The sequence below is a fragment of the Balaenoptera ricei genome, chromosome 12 (genome assembly GCF_028023285.1).
Source record: "Balaenoptera ricei isolate mBalRic1 chromosome 12, mBalRic1.hap2, whole genome shotgun sequence".
NCBI lineage: Eukaryota > Metazoa > Chordata > Mammalia > Artiodactyla > Balaenopteridae > Balaenoptera > Balaenoptera ricei.
The window spans coordinates 53,798,286-53,825,759 of NC_082650.1; the positions used below are offsets into that span (position 1 = coordinate 53,798,286).

The following is a 27,474-nucleotide window of genomic DNA, read 5'->3' on the forward strand; positions in this document are numbered from 1 at the left end:
CTGTCTGCTCAGCACAGCAGGCAGACGGCAGGGATAGTGGTGAGTGCTAGTTAACTAATTAACGATTATAAAGCACTTTGAAAACGTAAAGAACTAGATAAATGCCAAGTGTTATTGTTATTAATGATGAAGAGGCTGTTTAGTCATCCTTTGCCTTGAACTCAGCTCACTGCCCCCACTGTGGCCGCAGGCTGATCTGTGAACTAGGATGAGAACCCTCCTCCTCTCTGCAGGCGCTGTTTCACACTGAGTCAGTGACCAAGGTGAAGGGCAGGGGCCAGGAAACCTCTCCTCGTCTCCCACCTGCTCTCGAAGCACTGCCTGCTTTGCGGCTGTCATGCTAACATTTACCGAAAGCCAGGCTCTGAAACTGCCGCTCTGTTTCCCATTCACCTGTTTGGTAAGTTCGCTGATGTTTATTTGATTTCTTGATTACGGCGATTAGAACGTCTCTGTGTGAGGACAGGATGGAGCCCAGAGTGAAGCCCTACTTTCCATTTAGCGGATGGACTCACTTGTTCACGTGATCTGATCATTCTCTCTTTTACGTATTTTTAGGCCTGAACTCTTTTCTAGATGCTCCTATGTACACGTGCTCATTGACAGAGTAGCTCTGTGTGCTGGGGAAGGCAGACGTTGTTTTCCCCATTTTACAGACATTAAGGCCCCAGGGCATCTAGAACCTGGTGACAGGGCCAGGGGTGCACCCAGCTCTCCTGAGCCCCAGACAGAGCAGTGCCCTCCAACACGGGCAGTGATTGCAGCAGACTCCAGACACCTGGCAGGATATGCCAGAAGACGTCGAAGAGGCTCCCTGATACATTTGCCCGAGGCAAACCCTCTCAGGAGCACCTGGTGTCTGGGTGCTGACCGAAGCCCCAGCACCGTCCTGCCTGAGGCTTGTGATCCCAGAATCTGACATCCCATAGAACGGCAGGGCCGGAGAGATCTCAGAATCCGTCCGTGTAATGCCCTCCCTTCACAGACGACGAATCTGAGGTCCAGTCAAACTACTGGTCCAAGATGACAGAGCCGGTTAGGGAATGAGGCTTGAGGCTGGCCTTCCCACTCTGCAGCCTGGCTTCTTCCTCAATAGCCGTTTGTAGTTCAGGGTGGTGAGGTTTCAGGTGATGTCATGTTCTTTGTACTTTTCTGTATTTTCCAAAATTTCCTTCTGAAATGATAGAAGTAATCTGAAAACAAATGATTGCTCTATGTGAATAAATGCAAATATGGAGTGCTGCATTTCTCTTCCCCAAGCACAGAACTCTTCTTGGATCGGTAGATGTTCTTTCAGCGGAGGCTCAGAGGGTGCAGACATTGCTGGTTATCTTAGCCCTTTGGGCTGCTATAACAAAATACCACAGTCTGGGTGGCTTATAAACACCAGAAATATATGGCTCCCAATGGTGGAGGCTGAAAGTCTGAGATCAGGGTGCCCACACAGTCGGGTGAGGGCTATCCTCCAGTTTGAAGACTTCTCTTTGGGTCCTCACATGGCGGAAGGGCCTGGGGGCTGTGTGGAGGCCCCTTTTTATTTTTATTATTATTTTTTAAAAATTAATTTAATTAATTTTATTTATTTTGGACTGTGTTGGGTCTTCGTTGCTGTGCGCGGGCTTTCTCTAGTTGCCACGAGCGGGGCTACTCTTTGTTGCGGTGTGTGGGCTTCTCATTACGCTGGCCTCCCTTGTGGAGCACGGGCTGTAGGCATGAAGGCTTCAGTAGTTGTGGCGCGTGGGCTCAGTAGTTGTGGCTCGTGAGCTCCAGAGCGCAGGCTCAGTAGTTGTGGCGCACGGACTCAGTTGCTCTGCGGCATGTGGGATCTTCCCGGCCCAGGGCTCGAACCTGTGTCCCCTGCACTGGCAGGCGGGCTCCCAACCACTGCGGGAGGCCCCTTTTTAAAGAGCACTAATCCCATTCATGAGGACTCCACCCTCATGATCGAAGCACCTCCCAATCCTAACACATTGCCCTGGGCATTAGGATTTCAACATATGAATTTGGGAGCACACAAACCTTCAAACCATTGCACTGGTTGTCTTCTCCCAGCTTAGTTCCCCAAAGGAGGCATCTCAACAGACCTGCTACTTGGTTCTAGGTCTAAACCTTCAAAGGTGGGGCTGTGTGGCCTGGGGGATGGGAGGGACGGTTGATCTGATCCTACAGCCGGGGGTGCAGCCTCTCCTGATGGGGCCACTGCTGCTGTGAGGACAGCCTCAGAAACCATTTGAAAGGCCCCTCGGTGACTCTGAGATCCAGCTAACACCACACACTGTGCGCGCTTCTGACCAAGCTCTGTGGCCTAGTGCTGTGGGCTGAGGTGCTGTGGGATTTCTTTTATTAAATAGTGAGTTTATTACATAGCTCCGTTTTTTAAAATTGCAGCTTCAGAATACATTGAAGGTCAAATGTGAATCGAGAATGCAGGCCTGGCCTGGAGTGGAGCTAGAAAGCAGAGCAAAACCCAGCAAAGCCTCGGGTTCCACCCTCTCCTGCCCCCTCTCAGTTCAGAGCAGCCCCGTGAGTGAGGCCACGGCCCTGCTCACAGGGCTGTGACAGCAGAGTCGATTCTCCTCATGTACTTTTCAGCAGATGCTTTATCCTGAAGGATTCAGGAGCATCTGGAGAGAGCAGAGGAGAGACAGCATCCAGAGGAGAGACGCCAGCGGTGAGGCTGACTCCGGAAGAGGCATCCAACCCACTGGTCATGGGGAAAGTAAGGCAAGCACATCCCAGAAAAATCACCCCCACCCCACCTTGGAGTTTTCTGGCATGAGCTATAGCATAATTCACATGGCCAAGTGATACAAAAGAAAATTAGCTTCTCAAATCTAGAATCATCACTCAGCACAGCCATCCCTCTCTTCCTTTTTCGGCAGAGCTAACATGAATGGAGCGCTTACGGCATGTCGGGCACGATTACATACAGTCTCTCATTTAACCCTCACATCAGCTGAGGAGCTCACTTTTGCAGATGAGGAAGCTAAGGCACAGAGAGGTTAAGTGGCCTGCCCAAGGACACACAGCTAGTATGTGGTAGAACAGGGATTTGAACTGTGTCATCCAGTCTCCAAAGCCCAGGCTTCCATCTCTTTGGTATTTAGAGGCCACAGTCCCATCCACATCTCTGTAATTAGAGGTTTCAGTGGAAGTAGAAAATATTTTGGGATCTCTTATGGTGAAAGAATTGCCCAAGAGGTGTTAGGAAGGCCGAGGGGCCAGTTGAGTCACCTGATGGGGGATTTCTTCCCAGGGATGGTGCTCTTGGTGAAAGAAGGAAGCACACAGAGGAGCTTTGCGGCTGAAGAACAGGATCTGGGTGGGCGTCTGTGTGGAGCCGCCATGCTCAGGACACAGAAAGCCAGGCTGGCTCGGCTCGGAGAGAGGCTCGCGCAGAATGACGTTAGTTGCCCGTGCTTTGAACCCCTCAACGCCATTTCCACTTCCATCAAAATCCACTTACGGACACTGCTTTAGTCAGTTGGACTTTACAAGCATCAAGGCATAGATGCTGGAAAGAAGGGATTTCTGAAATGCTACCACATGTTTGAAAGGTTGTGTGCAGGCTGTTGTGTCGTGTTTGGCTGGACCTGGCCGACTCCCGCCCCCCAGCAATATTTAACAAGCACCTTCCAGAAGACGCAGCTCTGCATAACCTGTGCTAGGAATTTGGGCCTCTGCCCTGAATATTGGTCCTATTTCACATGTACCTCATCAACCTGATAACATTCCTCGCAGCTGAAGAGTCATGTTGGTGGAGTGTGCAGGGCAGGGAAGCTCAGAAACACAGGACCACAGGAATTACCTACAGAAAGGCTTTCATCCGAGCATCTCAAAGCACCGCCGGACAGTAATTAATCCTCACAGCACCTGTGCTCGGAAGGTGAGTGATCACCTAGTTTTTATAGATTGGGAGGCACATGGTGCTGTTAAAGGACTTTCGTCGGAAGGTGAGTGATCACCTAGTTTTTATAGATTGGGAGGCACATGGTGCTGTTAAAGGACTTTCGTCAGGCAGCGCCTCCCTCGAGAAGCTGAGACTGGGTGGTGGGGCAATCCTACCTGTGAAGTGGGGGAGAGGCAGAGAGGGTGGCTCAGTGGGTGGAAGCCAGGCCCGTGTCACCTGGCCACCTTTCCCTCCCCAGGACACACGTTCCCCAGTGCACACTTACTGTGGCTGCGAGCGGGGGAGAGGGGGTTAAGAAGATTCTCAGAGATTCAAGAAACCAAAGGCGGGGTGAGGAGTAGAAGAGAAAGAGAATGAAAAGCAAAAAATAGAGCAGGAGGAGGTTAGAGGTTCTCTCTGACTTCCTGTAAGTATAATCCGACTGGCCACATGTGAGGGAAACCAAATGTCATGTGAAGCAGTGAAATTGTCACCCTCAGGAGGTGGGCCTTGTTGGGCAAAAGGTCAGAATAATCCCTTCTCTAGCAAAGCAGAAGTCCCAATGCTATTTTTGGAAACTCCTAGAATTTGCCACCACGACAGGGTATGAGAAGAGCCACAGTTACAGTTCATCACCCTGCAGTGCAGCGTCACCCTTCTCTCCACTGTGGCCGATAGGCTTCTGAGAAGTGATCAGAACAGATGTGAGTAAAGTGCATCACACCTCGAGCACGCTGGGGCTCCTCGTGGTTACAGGACTTGGCGGGGAGGATCAGGGCAAACAAGTCATGACCCCCCTGAGCAGCGGTTGGAAATGTGGGCTTTTTAGTTCTGCTGAGCTGAGCTCCAATCCCAGCCCCACCTCCCGCCATAGCTGGGTCACCTGGGTAAACGGCTTGATCTCTTTGAGCCTCATTTTCCTCATCTGTTAATTGGGGCTAGTCATGCCCTCCCTCCTGGGATGGTTGGAAGAGTTAAATGCAATAATACTAGTTCCTAATAAGCATTCAATGAACAGCAGCTGTTATTATGTTCTTACATTTTACATATTGGTTTGTCTTTACTAAAAGGACACCTCCTGTAGATGACAGGAGCGAATGTGAGCACTGTTTCTTTAGGGTTCTAAAACACACCATTCCTCCAAGCTGGTTCAGAGTGCCTCTACATTCCAAGTCTATGAAACATGACTGACTTTGCTTGGCCTAGAACACCCTGGCTTTTCATTCCCTTGGGACGAGCATGGACCAAGTTGACAGCCGGAACCGTCTGGGGGCTGATCCATCCTGTCATCTGAAAACACTCCCGTGGTCTTTCAAGAGGACCAGCATTATTTCTCTTCTAATAGAGGATCTGATGCAATGACTAAACCTTTTTTAATGCCTCCTTGGGGATTTGATAAAAGTGATAGTCCTCTCCCTCTCAAAAAAATGCCAATGCACACAAAAGTTTACACAGTCAATTCTCGTTACTTGTGGTGGTTACGTTCTACGACCGCTAGGAATACTGAATTCATGAGTATGGAACCATTGCCCCTAGGGAAGATACAGAGTTAGGGTCCTGCCAGCCTCTGGTCACAACATGTTCATCAACTGATCAATACCTAACTTTGTGTTATGTGTGGTTCTGTTTAAAGACACCTGATTTAATAGAAATTGATTCATTAACATTGAACTCACAGCCAGCACCCCAGCACTGTAACTCATGCCTGAATGAAGCTTCTCTAACGCACATATTTTCTCTGTAAGGAACATCACAGCCTTCTTGCACTTAGGAACACTAGGCAGCTCTTCAGCTCTGTGCCTGGGGCCTTTTTAAACAGTGAAATCACTAACAAAAAGTACAAGAGGCACATAACATGGAATTAAATAGGCTGCGAAAGGGCCTCCCTGGTGGCTCAGTGGTTGAGAATCCGCCTGCCAATGCAGGGGATGCGGGTTCGAGCCCTGGTCTGGGAAGATCCCACATGCCGCGGAGCAACTGGGCCCGTGAGCCACAATTACTGAGCCTGCGCATCTGGAGCCCGTGCTCCGCAACAAGAGAGGCCGCGACAGTGAGAGGCCCGCGCACCACGATGAAGAGTGGCCCCCGCTCGCCACAACTAGAGAAAGCCCACGCACAGAAACGAAGACCCAACACAGCCAAAAAATTAATTAATTAATTAATTTAAAAAATAAAAAAATTAAAAATAAATAAATAGACTGCGAAAAGTCGCTTGTTTACAGCGTCAGGGCCAAAACAAGGAGACAAGGTTGCCTTGTTCAACTTTAGCTGAAGTGTGCGTACTGGGTGACTCAAAATTTTTGCTGCACTGCACATGTGTGTGCCCGCAGATGACTACAAAAGCACCAAGAGTATTGATCCTGGGATTACAAATAAATCTTAACAAGTAGACGAATTTGCAAATACAGAATCTGCAAATAATAAGGATTGACTTATATCGTTTCCAGGCATTCAACCCGTGGAAACCAATTCTATGGTAACTGGGGCAGGGTGAAGTGTCTTACCTTTCACAACCCGTAAGAATGTGTCTAAACCAGGAACAAGTAAAATGTCATTCGGTATAGGTATGGGCATCCTTTACCAGACATTTCCATTATTTTCTTCCTTGATATTTTATACCTCTGGACTATGTTCAAGGCCAACAATGAAAAACCTAGACTTTGGGGGAAAAAATGAGCATATTATTATAGAAAGTAAAACTATTTGGTGCTTTCTTACATTTATTATTATTGGCTTTAGCAGTAAAACGTTTATCTTTCTCAAAAATGTCTGATTATAACTATGTGAAAAAATACGCATATGCAGAAAGATTGGGAGGAAACAAGAGAAAAATGAAAACAGTTGTTAGGGTGGCAGACTATGAAAACATTTCTCCGTCATAATGTGCTCTTCAGTGTTGATGTTATGTGATCTCAGACATAAACTGGAGAAAAAAACTTCAGTTAAAACAATATGACCGGGAGTAGAAAAATGACCAATGAAAATATATTTAAACACAGGGGACTTAATAATCTTTCATCATTTGTCCTTTGGAAGTTAGCTCACATTGGCAAAAAAAGATTGTGCATACCATGTTACCCATCATTTCTGTTCTACAGCATTCTCTAAGGTCCGTGCTATTCCTCTGCAGGATGGATTTTAATATTCTAAGCCCTTTGGATGCTTTCATTCCTGCAGACACATGATGTTAAGACAGAAAGTAGAAAACTAGAAGAGTCAAGATGTAAATGGCGCAGGTAACCAGCACATTATCAGGTGTCTCTGGGAAACAGGAAACTCAGCAACAAGTGATTTTGTGAAAACTACCAAGGAGATAGTCCAGAGAGAAATTGCCAGCAGGCGTGCAAAATGGCCTATATAAGGCAGATTGGCCACAGGTGCGACCTACAGCCTTTGAGCACAGAATCTGATGCAGTTCATGGGTGCACATGCCTTAGTAAAATTCCCCCTGAAGGCCATAGCCATCAGCCAATCCAGGATTTATTGAGCACATTTAATATGGCAGGCTGGACAACATGTGGCGGGCACCAAGAAAAATCAGACCCAGTCCTTGGCCTCCAGTCACAATCTGCTTGTGAAGACAGGATTCGGTCATGGAAGGAGCCCTGGGCTCGATGAGTGCCCAGCGCTGAGCTTCCGCTGGTGCCAGACCAGGTCTAGGCTTTTGGGACACACAGTGAATAAGAGAAAGTCCCTGCCTTCAGTTGCTCAGGTTTTTGTGGGGGAGACAGACAATAAACATGAAAACAAATCAAGAGGACTGCTTCCGACAGAGATGAAGTGCTACGAAGAAAACCAATGGCAGTGTTATAAAGAGTGCTTGGCCTCTTTGGGGAGATAGCACATGAGCTCAGGTGATGGGAAGTCAGCCAGCTGCAGCAAGATCTGGCGGGGAGATTTCACTGGCAGAGGATCTACAGTATGTGTGGCACATCAGGAGACCAGTCCAGAGGGAGGAATGACGCCTGTAAGGAGGGAATCCTCCAAGGGGTAGAGAACATGAAGTAAGGTCGGACTTTATTCTGCAGGTCAGGGCTCCCTGCTACTCCCTGCCTTTGCTCTCAGAGCAGATATTGCTAATCTAACCCGGCACTCTCTCCCACCAGGCCCAGGGGCCACCTCTCAAGCAGACACTGCTAATCAACTAGAACTGAGGTGTGAGTTAAAGACTATTTGTCACCAGCACTATAAACAGTGGGAAGCCTTTTAAAGGTTATGAGCAAGAGACTTTCAAAATAAAAGGAGTGTTTTAAGAAAGATGAATCCAACCATGGTATGCAGGCTAACTCGGAGGGAACTGAAATGAGTGTTCAGCAAGGCCACTCAGAAGAGAATATTAATTGTGGACATTTATTAAGCACCTACTATGTCCTAGCACTTTACAGCTTTGTCCGTTTTTATCAACCTCAAAAGGCAGATATTATTGTTCCCTTTGAGCAGATAAAGAAACTGAAACTCAAAGAAGGAAAGTCAGTTGTTCAAGTGGAGAAATGGAGACCTAAGTCTTTCGGTTCCAAAGCCCTCTCTCATTTCCCTGTGGAACACTGATATTCTGAGCGCAGATCAGTAGGAATTTGGATGGAAAGATATGAGAAACTTAAAGGAAAAACTAGGGGGAGTTGATGCAGGCAAGGGTAGGGTCAAAGATGATGGCCACAACAAAAGAAACTTGGTTTTGGATACGGAGAACAAAGTGTTGAGTGACACACCGGTACTTGGGAGGAGCGGGATGGGGAGTTGGGGCTACAGGGCGTATTTTTAGTTGTTGTTTTATAAGCTTCTGCATTTTTTTGCAATAAGTGTATAATTTTATAATTTAAAAAGTTAGATTATTTAGAAACCTAAGTCTTTTTCTCCTGGGTAACTGAGAGATGCCACTGACAGAATTCAGGAGATGCTAAGTTTTGGCTTGGGGGTAAGATAATACATCCGATTTAGACCCATTGATTGAGGCGCTGGTGGGACAGCCAGGTGACAACGGCCCATAGTGTTTTAGTTCCAATTCAGGATTCAGGGACATTTGTGGTTCCAAGCTCTGACTCTTCATTCTGGAATGCGGCCAACCTAGGCCATCCTGTCTGCCACTAGGCTAGTCACTCAAGTCAAAAGCTCAGGAGATCCATGGCAAATCTCCAGCACCAGGGTGGCACCGGAGCTGGACCCAGAACTAGGAGGAGCTGACACCGCTCTGGGCATATTCTTCATTTGTTCACAGTTCCCAAGACTGCTCCTGGCAGGGCGGTTGGGGAGGGCAGGAGAGGGACCCCCTCTGGCATCCCTGGCCCCGGCGAAATGCTGGCCCTCTAGTCTAGGAGTGGGCCCTGGCCAGGAGAGAACTTCCTGGGGTACTTAACCTCTCCGTGCCCTATTTACCTCAAAGCAATGGGGTTGTGAGCAATGGCTAATAAAAAGAGCCCTTTGACAACTAGCAGTTTCCATAATCACAACCACAACAAGAACAATCATAATAATACGTCCAGGAAAAACAACAGTTCACTGAAAATTTGAGAGTAGATTCCTGAGGTGGGAATAAGATGCCCCCATAATCATCTTACTCAAGATGCTTTTTAATAGAAGGTAATAACCAGAAATGAAACCATCAACATAATATACGCCATGTCATAAAAAATAATTGTCGGGTCGGCCAGCCTCCCTGGAGCAAGACTTCCCCTGCCTTGCTCCTTCGTTGCCAGCCTCGGACTTCATTCTTTTTTTTATATATATATTTTTTAAATGCCCTTTTTTAATTTTTTATTTATTTATTTATTTATTTATTTATTTATGGCTGTGTTGGGTCTTCATTTCTGTGCGAGGGCTTTCTCTAGTTGTGGCAAGCGGGGGCCACTCTTCATCGCGATGCGCGGGCCTCTCACTGTCGCGGCCTCTTGTTGCGGAGCACAGGCTCCAGACGCGCAGGCTCAGTAATTGTGGCTCACGGGCCCAGCCGCTCTGCGGCATGTGGGATCTTCCCAGACCAGGGCTCGAACCCATGTCCCCTGCATTGGCAGGCAGACTCTCAACCACTGCGCCACCAGGGAAGCCCGGACTTCATTCTTTACCGTCACTTAGCAGATACCTGTCCTCGGCGTCCGGGCTTTCAGAATCGGGGCAGAGAGAGCCCAGTAAGCCGATACACATCGTCCCAGCTCCCAAGCAGCCGGGAAGCTTTGAACTCTGGGAGTGGGCCATTTCCTCTGTGGGAGAGAAACGAGTGGAGCCAACCCAGGATGAACATGTTTCCCTCCTGTTTGTTTGCCAGATGTGTGGCTTTCAAGCAAGCTGGGCTGGAATGGGTACATAGCTAACATGGCCGGGGTGGGCCTCTGGGTGGCACTGCCCCACACTGCAAGACTGCGAAGTCTCCCTTGGGCTCTCAAGAAGTCAGTCAAATGGTCATTTTCCAACCCCCAAAGCCTAAATATGTATAATTTCTTTAGAAATTGGCCTGAAACCCAACAGCTGCCTAAACGTACCAGCTGCCTGAATGTGCTAATGGACCCCTGGCCCTGGAGGAACCCAGTGGATCACGCCCTGCCAGGCCCACACCGTGTGCCATCTTCACAGCTTATAGGCTGACACTTGACCCAAAGTCTCTCTGTCACAGTGGTCAATGTCCTGTGACCCTGGAACTCTACGTTCATTTTAAAAGGCCTAATTCTAAAGCATCACTTCACACTGTGGCCTTTAACAGAAAATTCCTTCCAAGCAGCAGAAGGCAGATCTTGTGGTTGCAGGGCGTGAAGCAGCACTTTTACCTGTGGCGAGATCCCCTGGCTGAACCTGTGAAATGTGGGAAAGATCCCAGTTCTCTTTAGGAAGCAGCAGCCCAAGTGGGGCGGCCCTGCCCTGCATTACTCAGTCTCAAGGTTGATTCATTTCAGTGATACAGACAGTGGGGGAGGCAGGCAACCACTGCCCATTACCCACCTCTCTGTCGCGTCGAATTTAATCACTTAGAGTCATCTGACATAATTTGGATCGTTTTACAATGTGTTATTTCAAATTCTATTTATGTAAGCTGTAGGGGAGAGTGGACACCCCCAGCCCCCCAAGGCCTCGTGGCTAGAGACAGGGCACTGGCCATGTGGCCCAGCTGCGTCTTTGTGCCGAAGGAGGCCCACTAGTCTGCACTTCCCCTTGGGGTGTTGAGTGACATTCCTTTCATCCCTAAGGATAAGTCTCTCTGGTGTGGTTGGTGGCTCCTTCCTTCCTTGGCAAGCTCTCCAGCCCAAGGTAGGCATGATTATCTCCAAGGAAGCCCCAAAGTCAGCAATCCCTCCCCGCCAGATTCTGGTGTAGCAGATCCCCTCTCACCGGCCTCATTTCCTCTTCCTCTCTTGGTTCTGCCTGGGCCTGTCATTCTGTTCCCTGACCGCCCATACTCCTAACAGCATGACTTAGATTTACAAAATCTCAGAATCTCTGAACCGATAGAGGCTTTCACCTCCCTCTGCCCCAACATTTCTTCCATTACTGACCCTTCTCAACCGGAAGAGCATTTATTCGGCTCAGCTGGCACCGGGAGGGGCAAGCATTGGACATTATCCTTTACTTTGGCGCCCACTACTAAATTCCTGTGGTTAGTGCCCGAGAGGGGCCTCCTCATGTAGCTGCCCACAGTGTCCGCAGCCTGGTGGCACACCAGCATCTTCCCAGAGGGGCTCCATTTGTGATGTCCGCTATGGCAGCCAGTAGCTACCCTGGCAACGTGGCTCGTTCGAAGAGAAACATGCTGTCAGGGTAAAACAGCAGACTTCCAAGACTTAGAGCAACAACAGCAAAAAAAACCCCTCAAATATCTCATTAATAATTTTTAGATTGATTATATGTTGAAATGATATTTTGGATACATTAGGTTAAAGAAAATACTAAGATTCTTTAGCCTGTTTCTTTTTACCTTTTTTAAAGTGGCTACTAGAAAATTTAAAATTACACCTGTGGCTCGCATTGCATTTCTATTGGGTAACAATGGTCTGGGGTGGCTACCATATGCCATGATTCTATTTACGCTGCTACTATTTGTTTACCAACTTTTCTGGTTATTTTTATATTTTCCTTTCCATTTCCCCTTGCTCTTTGCCTTCCTATTTTAATCTCTTGTTCCTCCATTTACTCACTACCACATTCCCACCCACATTTCCCCTTTTCTTTTGTCTTTTTCCAGCCTCCCCCAATGGCAGGATTGCCACGAATTATGGAGTAAGAAACAGCGACGGCAGCGACAAAGCGGTGTTTTGGTAGAAGAGCCACCTCCACCCAAAGCCTCTCGAAAAGAAACTGTATCAGGTACCAGCCATTACTTCACAGGGCTCCTGGGCCCACAACGCCACCCCTTAGCCCTTTTGAAATAGCTCCAGAATGTGGCCTTAAGGCTGATCCCTCAAGGGGTGATTTCCACCCACACAGTGAAGATGGGATTAAGGGGGAAAGTTAAAAAAAAAAAATCCTCCCTAACTGCCTGATTAGCTTGTATTGTAGGTCTCTGGAGACTATGTTCTTTTAGGCTTTAATTGCTATCCATGCAGTGGCCCCTGAGAAACATGTTTATTACTAGTATTAGGCCCAATATTAATAATAGCCATAATAATCATCTGTTCATCCGTAGTGAGTAAAATATTCCACGAAAGTGAGATGTACACCCATTAACTCAGGGCACTGGAGTGTGTGTTTGGAAAATGAGCTCTTCTAGGAACTAAAGGATACTTGAAGTCCTGACAGAGTTCATGGCAAAGGCATGTACCGCCAAGCAATGCTTCCTTAACTCCGGGTGGACAGGTACGGCTCTCAAAATCGCCATAGATGCATCCATGCAACCCCATTCCTTTGGTGTATTCAAAACAGCTCCAGTGGTGTTATCCCTTCTAATGCAGTAGTGGTTGAAAACCCACCTATGGGACTCCCGATTCTGTGACAGTTCCTGGGGAGGGGGAGGCAGGAGGTCCAGGGCGAGGCTTTCCTCCTGGGGTGGCCTCCTGCACACCCTCCCTTCTCCTGTCCATCAGCCTCGCCCCATGTTCATCTTCCTGAAACATGGAAGGCTGCATGTGATCCTGTGCTCAGAAACTTTCCATGAGCTTCTGTTGTCTAAGTCCCACACTCTGGTCCCTGGTTCCGCCTCTCACTTCCCTTCCCAGCACTCCGCAAACGGTTCAGCCAGCTGGTGGGTCATTTGTTCATTCGTCAGCCAGGGACTGAAGGCTGAGGATGTGCCTTGAGTTCTCCTAGGCTTTGAAGATACAGACAAACTCCATTCCTACCCCCTGGAGTCTACTGTCTAGTGAGGAAATAATTACACAAATCATGGTTTTCCTGGAAACTATGAAGGTCAAGTACAGAGACTGGAGAGGCCTATCTCAGCTCTCCTTAAGCCTTTGATCTCCACCTCCAGTGGAGGCTCCCGGAGGACAGTCACGTGGTTACCTCCCCAGGAAGCACCCCCACCCCCCACCACGTGGCTGAGCAGGAGTCGGTGCTCAGGGAATTCCAGGCAGAGCTTATTGGTGACAAAATATCAGGGGCAGGAAGGCTCTTTCCAGCCATGGACTCGGTGCTTTTCCGTGTCTGTGCTCAGTGGTTCAGGATTCAGAAATGCCTGGCAAAGAAGCAAGAGAGAGAGTCCAGGGACCCCTGCCAGGCTTTGTGCAAAGCGTCAACGGTAGGACACTTCCTGTGAATTCTTGTCAATACTGTAGATATGATTGTACTCAGTAGAGCACTTTGAGGAGCAACACATTAAAAAATATGTATAGGACTTCCCTGGTGACAACAGTGGTTAAGAGTCCGCCTGCCAATGCAGGGGACACGTGTTCGAGCCCTGGTCCAGGAAGATCTCACATGCCACGGAGCAGCTAAGCTCGTGCATCACAACTACTGAGCCTGTGCTCTAGAGCCCGCGAGCCACAACTACTGAGCCCACGTGCCACAACTACTGAAGCCCGCGCGCCTAGAGCCTGTGCTCTGCAACAAGAGAAGCCGCCGCAATGAGCAGCCCACGCACCACAACAAAGAGTAGCCCCCGCTCGCCGCAACTAGAGAAAAGCCCACGCGCAGCAACGAAGACCCAACGCAGCCAAAACTAAATAAATAAATTTATTAAAATAAATTAAAAATATGTATATATTTTAGACCTTCTAGCAAGACCCTGCCCCCAAAGGGGAGGGTGACAATCACTGAAGGCAAGTGATGGTTCCTCCCCTTTGCGTGGCTCAGACTCCACCCGGAAGGCATCAGGAAAGTGAGCATACCACCAGGGGAGTTTGGTGGGTGATGCCCGTCAAAGTCACGGTGTCCTGCCCTCGGGTTGTCAGCCAGGAGCATGTGGAGCAGGAACCAGCGTGACACTGTCGTCATCACCGCATTACGTCATCCAAGTCCACGGGGAGTTTCTGTGGAATCAGAACGAGTGAGTTTCTTGCTCGCTGCTGGGAGGCGGTTCCTGAGTTACAGTGAGCACCATCTTACGAAACCCCAGCTTGGTTTCCTCTTCAGGTGGACTTACTGGGCCTTGCCGCAGATTTTATTTTATATTTATTTATTTATTTATTTTTAACATCTTTATTGGAGTATAATTGCTTTACAATGGTGTGTTAGTTTCTGCTGTATAACAAAGTGCATCAGCTATACGTATACGTACATCCCCATATCTCCTCCCTCTCTTGCCGCAGATTTTAAAGAGAGGCCCTCAGGCTACTTTCAGGCCAGAATCACCTGGGGATTCCTGGGCCTCACCCCGAATCTTCCAAACCAGGTCTGGGGTGAGACCCAGAAATCTGCACTCTGCCTGAGCGGCCCCGGGGACATTTGCAAACCGCTGTGGAGAGTGACCGCCCTGACCCTTCCCTCAACCCCCATCTCTCGCTTCCCCCGGCTGTCAGTACGCCCCCTCATCTTCCCGGAGATGGCGTTCTGCTTTCCCTGTTCCTCAAAGCTTATTGTCTGCTAGCCAAACTGCCCATCCTGCTGTCCTCTGGAACTTTCTAGAGTTGTTTGTTGGTAGTGAGTGCCCACCTTTAGGGGAGGCCCTCTTGTGTTCCAGAGGGAAGGAAAGGGGAGGGGAGGAGGGGGGAGGGGGAGGGGGAGGGAGAGACAGGTGACCTGGTGGGAGAGGCAGATTCCACCCCAGCAAGATAATTGGGTGAAAAAGCGAAAACTCCTACTGTCCTTATATTTCCTAAATAGAAAACAATGCATTTTTATTGCAGAAAAGGTGGACTTTAAAAGAACCAAAAAAAGAATAAGGAAGAAAACAAAAATGTACTACAAACTCACACTATAGAAAAAATAATTAACCCACGAATAAACTTCCCTAGAATCTTTTTCCTAGAAACTTACGCTCTGCTTTACCAGTTTGAGCTACAAAATAATCACAGTTCTTTTAACATTAAAATTGATAAGATTTGAGCCCCTGTCCTGCCTATGAGTCTGTCTTTCCTTCCCGCCTATAAGTCTGTCTCTTCCTGTGATAATTTTAAGAACCAGGAGGCTTACTGGTCTTGCTGCTGGATGCAGAGCTGTTGCGATGTCTGGCTGCTGCCAGACGCACTTTCTCCTGAACAAGACAGACCCAAGCCTGGGTCACCAGTTCAGACTCTTCATCACACCCACTGAGTTCGCAAGGCCAGGGGTAGGGCAGGCACAGGGTGGAATGCTAGGCTCCTTTTTCACCAGCTGACCTCAATCCGGGCTACATCCATCCATCAGAAATGTTCTTATGATACTGAACCTCAAAGAACAACAACCAAGAACTCAGTCTCTTTCCTCTGGCAGTCCTGACAACGTGTCCACTCCCTGCTGCAGGGATGTCCTAAAACATATATAAAGAGGGACCACTTTTTTTTTTTTCCTTTGGCCGCCCCGCGTGGCTTTTGGGATCTTAGTTCCCTAACCAGGGATTGAACCTGGGCCCTCAGCAGTGAAAGCGCTGAGTCCTAACCACTGGACCGTAAGGGAATTCCCAAAGAGGGACCACTTTTGTTAAGCCACACACACACGCACACACACACAAAGTCCTACTAACCGTTTCTCACAGTACATAAGTGAAAAGGACCACCAAAATGATTCTTCCTAAGGTGACCAGCCAGTTGTCACAGCTGCTCAAAATAGAGGTGGCTGGAAACTTTTGAATGTCATTTCACCTTAACTAAAAAGTATTTTTAAATGGTGTGGCTTTAAGCTATCTTTTTAAAGTGACAAAAGGACTATCCTTTATACTACTCCCAAACCCTGATTATTGGTCATAAAAATGTTTCAATTATGAATTTTTTCCAAGGCATTCTCTTAAAGGAAATACTACCAGGGCTAATCCTGGGCGGCACTGTGAATTTGTCTTTCTTACCTCACATTATTCTATTTTCTTTCACCCTGAAAGGGCCCTGTGTATCTCCAGACTACAGGGATGTTAGACTGTCTCTCCCAAGTCTTCTCTTCTAGAAAAAAATCATTTGATAAAAACCAACTTACTTTGATAAAACCAATTATTAACAAGATTTTTAGGAATTTCCCAGCAGGAGGGCATTTTGAAACAGAACTTTAGAGAGAGAGAGAGAGAGCAATGGTTAGCACCAGGAATGTTAGCACCAGTGATGGCAGTCATCATCTGGGGGGTAAAGAGCCTTTGACATGCTCCCAGTCACCCTTGTAGTTGGATGCCTGGCTGCTCTGCCCTGCTGGAGGCCAACCCCAAATATATCCAGCCTGCTGGAAAATGAAAATAGAAGGAGTTTCACGTAGGTGAAACTAAGGTGTACTCTTTTTTTTTTTTTTTTTTTATTTTTGGCCGCGTTGCGTCTTCGTTGCTGCTCGCGAGCTTTCTCTAGTTGCAGCGAGCAGGGGCTACTCTTTGTTGCAGTGTGCAGGCTTCTCATTGCGGTGGCTTCTCCTATTGCAGACGGAGCACAGGCTCTAGGCGCGCGGGCTTCAGTAGTTGTGTCACGTGGGCTCAGTAGTTGTGGCTTTTGGGCTCTAGAGCACAGGCTCAGTAGTTGTGGCTCACGGGCTTAGTTGCTCCGTGGCATGTGGGATCTTCCTGGACCAGGGCTTGAACCCGTGTACCCTGCATTGGCAGGCGAATTCTTAACCACTGTGCCACCAGGGAAGTCCTAATGTGTACTCTTTAAGAGTGACAAAAGTTGAAGCTGGATGATGGGTACATGGAGGTTCATTATACCATTGTCTCTACTTTTATAGATGCTTGGAAATTTCCATAATAGAAAGGCTTAGAATGCTCTTTAACCAGAAACTGGGGTGGTGATGATGTTGGGCTTTTGACTCTATGTAGGTTGGAAGAGTGAATAAAAATATTCTGTTGATTTTGAAATATATTATTTCTTTTAGTCAGCTCATAACTGACAGGTACATTTTGAACACAGGGAATTAACTTAAATTATTGCACAAAAGTATGCCACAAGTCCAGTTCTTTTCTCTTTAGTAAAATAATATTTTTGTAATCCAGGAAGTAAAGCCCCATTATGCAAAAAGGAAGGGATCTTTGGACACAGTCCAGGCCCTTCAAAGAGATGACCAGACTTTTCATGTATGCAAAATAACCACAGTCTGGGCTGACTCCAGCTCTTGCCAGAATCATTCATGAAACCTGTACTAGCAGAAATGCAGAGTCTCTTGAAATAGTCAGACGTGCTTTAGACACTCATGGCATTAAGGGTAATTATTGTTGCCTAATCTGAGAACTTGTCACTGGATGATATAAAAATATGGTCATCAGAAACTAGTTTAAGAGTGACAGTGTGGCTTATCTCTGGGATAACTTGCATGTAAACACACAAAGTAAAACTTGGCCAACCAGAAATCTTGGGGAGTGAGTCATTTTTGCTATCTTGGTGTTACTGATATCCTTCAGGCAATAAAACTCTAACCATTATGTATAGGGATTCTTGACAAAGTTGTGAACCTCTTCATCATGTTATAATTGGTCATGGTTGGTCCTTGTCTTGGTGACTTAGGTATGTGATGATGAGCAGTTACTCTGTTTCTTGATGTCAGGGTAGCTGCGGGCAGAGCTCTCGTCTCCTACACTAAATGATCTACTTGTGCTCCTTTGTAAAGCACCTCTTCCTCCTACAAAGGTATCAGCCACCTCTTCTACCCACTCTAGGAAGCAGGCTTCTAGCGTCTTTCCCTCTGGCTTTGCCTTTTGATTTGCGGTCTCTAGTCTTCTACTATGGACTGGTAAGAAGATCCCTGGCCCCTTTAGAATTGTGTAGAAAGTAAGAATGAGTAGAATGTAAATGACTCTAGATGAGGGGCTCAGCTAATAAGCTGAGAGCTGGATTTTAGCACTGAACTTTTATGAGACCCTTTCTGGTGGATCAGAGGCCAGTATTCTGAATGGATAAGGTCTTATCATCAAAATAACTTACATGGTGTTGGTAAATATAACATTTCTGTCTTATATTTTGAGCTTTATGTTGTTTCTTTCCCCCCCTTTATCAACATTTTAGTGTTTTCCACTCCAGACTTCACCACCGTAGACAATGCCTAGGCTCAAAGATGTCAGCTTATTGAAGGGAGTTAATATCCATGGATCCAAATTACATCAGAGGAATTATTTTTAAATTTAAGGGTGTGTGTGTGTGTGTTTTAATTGGCCAAGAGGTGATTGGGCAGCACATAGGTGGTGAGAGGCAGGGTAAGCACTGTATTAAGAGCCAGACCACCTCCATGGTAAAATGGGGACAAGCACACAGTTGTTGGGAGTTATATGAGTTGGTATTGGTAAAGCATTTGGTAAACTTGAACTTTTATTTTTAGTCAGGGAGAAAAATGAGCCAGGGCTGAAGACTGGTTCTAGGTTAGAACAAGAGTAAATTCCCTCTCCCCTACCTTCCTCCTGCTTCAGGCAAAGGAAGAAAAGAGAAAAAGGGATGGTAAAAATGGCGGCGAAGGAGAGAGGCCATGGAGGTACTTTGTGACTATTTGTGTCTATTCGTAAAATGACCATTAGCTAAAACAGAACTGTATGTAAATAGTGATGGCAGCTTAACAATCCGCCAGTATCTGGCAAATAAAAATGCAGAGAAGACAAAGGAAGAGAGAGAGTGGAAAAAGTCATGGGAACAGAAGCGACAAGGACAGTGCTCCAAAGGTGACCTCTGAAGTGGCAAACACTCACTGCCCCTACTAGGAGACTTTCCTAGTTAGACAGGGGAGTGCCAGAGAGGACTCAGGAATGAAAGCAGCTGGGGTCAGGCAAGGGCCAAGGGCTGGTGAGCAATGAGTGTGGCAGACTTTTTCTTTAATTTTATGATCTCATGAAACGCAAACTCGACTGCAAGGAAGTGCCGTCTTGAGTTGTTAATTAAACACGATTCAGTAAATGAATCAGGACAAAGCCTGAAGTTGCAGCATAATTAATTCAGTGGTGCAGTTCCGGCCCCCCCCCCTTTTGTTAGTTGAGTCATTTCCAAAGACAGACACCAAAACCCTTGAGCTGTGGCTGGAAATGAAGAATAAAGATTAGCTTAGGTGCTGACACTTTTTTATTCATCGAGACCTGAGACACTGGACATGGGGTAGAACTTTCGAACCTTTCAACGAAAGCCAAACAAGCCAAGAAATCAGAAGACCCCCATCTTCTAGGCAGGAATGGAGAGGCTGTCTCCCTGGAGCTCAGCTTCCGGGCTGTCCCAACATGAAAAAACAAGATAGTTGGTGGTTTTCGTTGTAAACATTCAGCTGCAAACAAATACCTTCATTCGTTGAGCAGTCGGATGATCCGTTTTGACTCATGCTGCCGAGGTGGCGGAAGTCCCGCTGAGAACAGCAGGAGGAATTAGATGAGACTAAATTAACTCAGGTGTCTGTGGAAATGGGTGGGAAGAGGCAGTGATTCACGGCCAGGACGGAGATAAGCTGGTTCTTGTCTTTATAAACTCCAAGTCCAGAGTCCATTTTCTGAAGTCATCATAAAAGGAGGAAATTTATTTTAGTAAATAGAAAGTAAAAGCCGTCAGAGCTGCACAGGTGAGACTCTAAGTAGGGTTAGAGGTCAGCACCCAGGAGTGATGAGCCATTTGCCAACCCAACCCAGTGGACTCTGATGCCCAGAGACTTAGCTTGATCCCATAGACACAGGGGACTCATACAAATAGCAAAAAGAGAAGTGGTATCAAATGGACGAGCACATTTAGCCCTTATTATGTTTTTTAAAGTTAGTCCAAGGACTGAGGTTTTATTGTTTTCTTTTTCCAACAGAAAAAAAATAAAGGACAAATTTGTCTATTTTCCTTACTGCTTTGCTCCTGTAGTATGGTTTCCAGACCTGAGACTGTAGGAAGTTTTATATAACCCATCACTGAGAAAAACTGGTATGTTACATCTTGGGGGTGAAGATTTTTTCACGCTGAAACTTCTAGGTTGGACTTGATCCATGGGGGGAGTGGTGGGTATATATCCTGAAGACTACCTGTCTGGCTGTTGGCTGGGAGTCTGTGTGATCACCCACCTTCTCTCCAGCAGGAAGAGGGAATCTCCTGGTCCCCTTATTCCCACCCTGAAACCTGTCTCAGCAGCCTGGCCTTAGGGAAGCCCTGACTCTGACTTGTCGAGTTTGCCCTCACAATGTTCAATCCATTTTGGAGGAACAGCTGTCATGGCCTTAGAATCGCCCCAACTGAAAATACAAGGGGACCGTGACTTTATGTAGTGTCATAAAAAGAGCACTGGACTCAGGATTAGAAGAGCAAGGGCTCCATCCCAGCTCTGCGCCTGATGCCTGATGTGTCCATGGGCGGGTCAGTCTTCCCCAGGGCCTGACTGTAAGATGAGGGCGGTGAGGAGAGTTTCCAGAGTCCTTCCTGCCTCTGAGATTCTACTGGTCTAGGAGATGTTATTACCAATGGTAACAAAGTTCTGATAAGCTGCCATACCCTCTGGGAATGTGCCAGGAAGAACTTAGAACCAAGAAGACATGACCCTCCTTATGACAGGAGCCAGGGCTGTCAGTCCCCTTCTTGGCCACAGGTGTCCAGGTGACAAAGGACACCCACAAGTGTGACAGAGTCAGCAGAGGTCCTCAGGGAAGAAAGAACCTTCTACTCAGGGCACATCTGGCTGGCTCTCCTGTGTTCCCCAAATTCCTTCCCTCAACGATGTCCCACATCCTTTTGAATTATCATGTTGAATCAGTTCCCTAAAACTCCAAGTTTAATGGAATGTCAGGTTATAGAAACCCCTTCTGTCCTGCTCTACATGTTAGAAGCATAGATGGGAACTGACTTGAAGGGAACAGAGCAGTAGATCTTCCAGTTAGGGATTAGGGCACATCTTAAATATTATTATTTTTATTTAAAAATTTGATAATATATGTACCAGGTTGGAAAATTCGCAAGTGACAAGAGGACGCTAAAAGTAAGGTGGCTCTTCCTCCTTCCCCATTCCTTAGCCTCCCATCTCTTCCCAAGAGCCATTCGCTTTTTCCAGATTCCTGTATATCTGTTCAAAGATATCCAATGCATACATAAGACTTTGCATCATATGCCTATTATTTTCTTTTTCACAAATGGTAGCACAGGCCACACTATTACACACTTGCTTTTTTCTCTTAAAGCTGTATTTTGGAGCACTTCCATTTTAGTAGATGGAGAGCCAGCCCATTCTTTTTTACTAACTGCATAGTATTCCACTGTATAGATGATCATATTTTGTTTAACCAGTCTTCTGTATTAATGGACATTTAGACGTTTCCCCAAATGTTGTTATAACAAACAATGCTGCAGTGAATATCCTTGTACATACAACATTTGTCTTACTGGGCATAATCACATATGGCCTTGCTCTGCTGGTATTATTTTTATGTGTAAATGTCCATCTTTCCAATTAGATTGTAAATTCTAGGGAACAGCAGCAGACACTGTTCTGTCCTGTGACTCCGAAAACACAAAATGCAGCATCATGCACAAAAGTTTGGGTTTCATAAATATTGGATGAAAGAATTAAAGCTCCTCATTCGTACCAATGATACTTCAGAGATAAGTAAATGGTAAATCAGAGGTTCAGTGACTTACCTAAAATCACAGAGAACCAGTCAGGCATAGGAAACACCAATAAATTAAAATAGATGCAAATAAAAGCAGATATTTAGAATATTCCAAAAGTAGGCTATTTTTCCAGATTTACATGCACACGTGGAAGAGTTCACTCCATTGTCTAGCTCTGCAAGGTGAGTAAATAACTCCTCTGGAAAAACTGGTCATATTGGGAGGTGGGTAGATGTCTCCAGCTATTGGAATTTCACTCCGTAAATGTTGACTACAGTTCACCCAACGGTGTCCCAGTGACCTGGAAAAGTCAAGCATTGCCCAAAGTGCCTGACTGGTCAGGAGGGAGACATTTCCTCACATGAGGAACCCTAGTTCAACCCAGAGGAAGGTAAAAAAGGAGAAGTAAGGAAAGAGGAAGGAGGAAAGATCAGGAGGAGGAAAAAATGTTCTCTGACCATTTGACAGCTCTGAAAGAAATCAGGAAAAAAGGGAATGAGTAGATGACTTTAATTGTGCCGCATCACCTGTTATCAGTGATACATGAAGAGAATGCCCCTTTGTTAGCAAAGAAGGAGGGTGTTGTTATCATGATGTTTAATGAACACTCATTATAACCTGGTAGCACGAAATGTGTGGTCTGATTGGTTGATCTCAAAACAATTATGTCAACATCTCATAGCTTAAAGATTATACAGCCTTGTAGTTTCACAACTTATTACCCCCTTAAAAAATAGTTTTCCATACAAATAAGTGTTGTATTAATCTTTACAAAATGTTTCCAGGATTTCCAAGACCCCTGTCTACCGAGGGTGACTCTAGTATTGACACCAATATTTTTGAGGTGGTAAGTTTCCTTTGTCCTCAAATTGGGAAGAGTGTTGGATTGCTTTTTTTTTTTTTTTTCTCTCTCTCTCTCTTTTTCTCTTTTCTCTTGAGTGACCTGAAAGAGCAGATTCATTGGGTCTAAGAAAAATATCCCAATTCACCCTTATTCCCACCCCCAAGCAATAAAAGCCTTGTCATCAGGTTTATGGGTTAGATGACAACAAGCAAACTGCACAACACCAGGGCAGAGTAAGTGTGGATGCCACATGGCACTGAAATGCAAGACTAATGTGAGAAGCATAATTATCCAAGGTGGCAGTTTGATGAAGGGATGGAGGTTGACACTGCTAAGCTTGAGTAAGGTATCCTGGAATCTGAGTGCTTACAAATGGTCTGCATTTCAAGTTCCCGCCTCGCCCCAAAGTGCTGGCAGCTCCCTCCTAATGAGGCCCTCCTGGGCACCTGCAGCCCTGACCACAGGGCAGAGAGCCACGTGCTGAGTCATCAATACCTCCCAAAGCTCTGAGCCAAGAGCTGCAGGGCAACGCCACCCTGTTTTCCTTTGCCACCCTGACCAAAACACCGTGTTTAGCTAAAACACAGAATGGCTAGAAGGGAGGCCACCAGCTGAGTGAGGTTTCCCTGAGATCTTTTCACGTTAATACAGCTTTACTAAAATGAGCAACAAGCTTTTACATCCATTGATTTGTAGAAATGGACTTAGACGTTTAACTACTACATTTTACAGATGTGGAAACAGACTTGGAGAAGCTACACCTCTTGCTGAAGTAGCCCAGCTGGCCATACCAGGAATAGACCCAGGTGTCCTGATTACCTGTCCCCATACCCCACAACTCCCCCCAGTATAGCGCCCCTTCCATTTCAAGACCCCCCCACCATTATTGCTATTTTTTCTGGGAATACATCTTTTTGAAAGAAAAAAAATGACCTGACATGATTTTATGAATCCTTATGAGATGCTTGGATAGTTAAAGTTAAACCTAGCACATCTCAGCATAGTGTGTTTTATATAATATTAAGAACAAACAACTTAGAGCTCTCTTTGTTTATGATCTCATCCAGAAACTCACATTTCTGAAGGTCTATATAGAAATGATACTGTAGTCCTATGACCACCTACTCCTAAATTATCACTGATTTATAACAAAATTTTTTAAATTAAAAAAAATTCCTTGCAGGCATAGCCAGATTTAACAATGTGTTTTGCTGATATTCAGTTCTAGCACTGCCCCGTGGAGGCTAGTACAAATATAAAAAGTGGACATGGAATTCTCTGTTAGACATCCAAACCCAAATATAGTCAGGATGTACACTGTTCTTACTTAAATTATCATTTTTGAGCCAAAGGTGAATTATATGCAGAAGATACCCAAAATACCTATAAAACTAAATGCTTCAAATGAAAGCTAGGAATTTGTGTTTCTAATTCAATTTGATCCCTCTTAGCAGTTATTAATAGAACTAATTTATTTGAAAGAGGCCAATAACATCAATCAAATTGTACATAGCTCTCTCTCTCTGGAGGCAGGAAACTCCTTGACATCAAGGTCTTGGTCTTATTCGTACCTGCTCCTGGGTTTATTCCTGGTTTGGCCAGCTGGGATACTTTAGCCTGGCCCAATATTTAAAGTATAATAGGCAGGCAATAAATATTGTTGAATGAACAAATGATTGAATGCATGAGTCAAAACGCTGTATTTACCTTTCATTATTAGGTTGAAAGCCTCACAATTTAAAACATGCCCCCCGCACCCCAAACTCAGTCATTCTGATAAAATGATTTAAAAATAAGAGGAGCAGTAGGGAGGATTTTCCCAGCGTTTTTTTTTTTTTTTTTCCGCCTTGGGGGAAATGGGTTAAAAAACCACAAGGTTGTATGAGTTACATTTAGTGACTCCTCAACAAACTAATTCTATAGCTAATACATAATAAAGTGGACGTTCCAGAAAATGTTTAAAATTAAATCTCTTGTATTTCATGGACTTAAGATTGCTATGCTGAGGTGGAGAGAGAAGTTAGTGGCCATGGTTTAGGAAGGTTCTGGTCATAGTTACTAGTTGGATGATATGAAGCAAGTTACTTAAGAACAGTTACTGTTTTGGAGTACTTTCGATGTGAACTGGGTTAAGGGTTTTTTTCCCTGCATCACCTAATTTATTTGATCTCTCTGGGCCTCTGTTTCCTTGTATGTATAATAGAACCCATCTCAAAGGGTATTCATGAGGATAAAAGGAGAAAATGGCGGTGGCAGACCCTAGTAACTTATACAGTATAAATCAAATGAGGCATTATTTTCATAATGATTATTGTACTACAGAAGCACCAAAATCAGTATTTAAGGTACATATTTTACTTTCTGTTTCTTCTACTGGAACAATGCCATTTAAAGTGAATACAGTAGAGAAAAAATAGGCATGACTCATAAATCCTATGTTCTTTGGAACCTTAATCTGTTGCTCTCGTCATTTATCTCATGAAGGAAATGAACCAAAGAAGGAAAAAGTCAAGGCAGGAGTGAGAGAAGATGAAAAGTTACTCTAAGAAGTGCCCAGCTAATTTCTAGAAAGCTTCTTATCTGCAAATAGTATGGTCAAATTGTTCAGAGTGTTTTGAAAGCATCCGTAGGACTACTGGAGTGTGATTTGTAATCTATTCCCGTATTTTCTTTCCCCTGAATTTCCATTCTCAGGAGTCTCAGAGTAAGAAGTACATCGTAAAAGCCTGGAAGCTTTGTTCTGGGCGGGAGAAAATGGTCTATTGAAAAACAAGCCAACCTCATTCTGGGTCTTGAAGCTTGACCATGTCATTTATGGAGTGACCCAGTCACGCTGTAAATGACCAGAGACATTCCAGAGTTCATGACTGTTGTGTAACAGCAACACTTCAAGGGTGGCTGCAGGCACGAGGCACAACACGCCCGCCCAGTGCGGTGAGTGGGAGGAACCCTCCCCCTGGAATGTGGCTTTGCTCCAAGGCGCGCCCTCCTCCCCATCCCCGCCACCAAGTGCTGGGGGTGGGAGACTGGACAGACTGGAGGGACGACTCTATTTTCAGGGAATGACAAACTGATCGTGCTGATTGAGTGAGAGTACTCACCTGCCTCCTGCTCTGGCTCCAAGGACAACCTACTGGGAGGATTTGTTTAGACGTAACTTGTATGAGGAAGTGGTGCAGAGCAACAAGAGCCCAAACAACCCGCCACCAGAGAGGACTGCAGCCCAGGCTCCATTAGAAAATCGGGGCAAGGGGCCTTGTCCTCCCCAGCGTCCTGCAGCCACCAAGCTGCTGGAGAGGACATTCCATTCCACTGAGCGAGAGGAGACAAGATGGCAGCTTGAAATTACATGTGCAATAGCCCAGGAAGCTTGTAAACATTTAAGGAGTTGATTGTTATTTTCATTCCTGACCAGTTTGGTGGTGCCAATAACAAGTCCATAAACTGCTGAAGCCCAGCCGGAGTGCTGAGAACAAGCATTTGGGAACGTGATCCCCAGTGAGTGATGAATATTCATGGCCGAGTGAATCTGAACTGCTCACTAGACAGGGAGGCTGGTGCATGAACTTGCAACAGGTCTTGGCACGGAAATCAAGTTTATAGATTTAACTGAAAAGAAAAGCACTCATGATCAAGACATGTCAGTGCACAGGGGCTCAGGGGGAGGCCAAAGGGGCGCTGTTGTTTCACGGGCTTAGAGTTTCAGCTTTGCAAGATGAAAACGTTCTAGAGATCTTTGCACAACAATGTGATTAGAGTGAACACTACTGAACTGTACACTTAAAAACAGTGAAAGTGGTAAATTTTGTGTGTATTTTTTTTTACCATGATTTAAAAAAAGAGAGAGAAGAAATGTCACTACAGAGACTGCCCTAAAACAGCTCAAACCAAATATATAGCTGTGCCCCAGCCTCTCTCCCCTTGTCCTCCCAATATGTCACCTGTCCATCGGGACAGGTGCTAAGGAGTCAGGTATAAGCTATCCTCAGGCTACACAGAGGTCCCCGTGGCCACTCTCCTGGCTTCCCAGAACCACAGAGCTCAGGAAGTGGATGTTCTTTCCTTCGTTGAATGATGGCTTCCTCCATCACCCCAAGGTGATCAGGGGCATTAAAAGACGTGCTTTGTGGCTGGGAGGATTGGAGAGACCGGCCAGGGTGGGTACACTGTAGAGGCCAGGAGGAAACCTTAGTGATCCCTCCTCTCCCCTCTCCCCTCTCCCCACCACCCCCCTGCCTGGCCCCCAACACCCTCTACCCCCATCGAAAGGGACTTTCCCTCTGTAACCACCAGGGTCTCCAGCGGTGAGCAGAGACGGTGACAAAAGACGTGATGTGGTTTCTGCTCAGTTAGAAGCACAGGAAAAACTTTCAAACACCCCTTAGAAGGGAGAAAAACCCAAATACGGAAGGAAGGAAGTCTGTGCACCTTCAGCACAGACTTTGCCCTGCCTTTTTCTGGTTTTTGTTTATAAGAAATATATGCTTCTCTTTTGGAGAAGCCCAGTGGCCCTCAGCAGAACTCATGGTGAGCCGGGGTTCAGCATCCCTGCCAGCCAATGCTCATCTCCACCTGATCACGTTCTAACTCATTCCTCTGATGTGAACAAGATTTGGACCTGAACTCAAGAGATGCTTCTCTCATGTCTAAGTTATATAGCTACTCTTAAAAGATTCCTTTCTTCCTTCCTTTTCTTCCTTTTTCTTCCTTCCTTCCTTCCTTTTCTTTCTTTCTTTCTTCCCTTCCTT

General features: G+C 46.1%; 1 long non-coding RNA gene across 1 annotated transcript; it reads left to right on the top strand.

Moving 5' to 3' along the window:
• The first annotated feature begins 3,581 nt into the window (after nucleotides 1-3,581).
• Nucleotides 3,582-26,478, top strand: LOC132376338 (uncharacterized). Its single transcript, XR_009506275.1, has 4 exons — nucleotides 3,582-3,886; nucleotides 12,054-12,175; nucleotides 22,668-22,729; nucleotides 25,421-26,478. It is a non-coding gene; the product is annotated as an uncharacterized LOC132376338 (long non-coding RNA).
• Nucleotides 26,479-27,474: the final 996 nt, after the last annotated feature.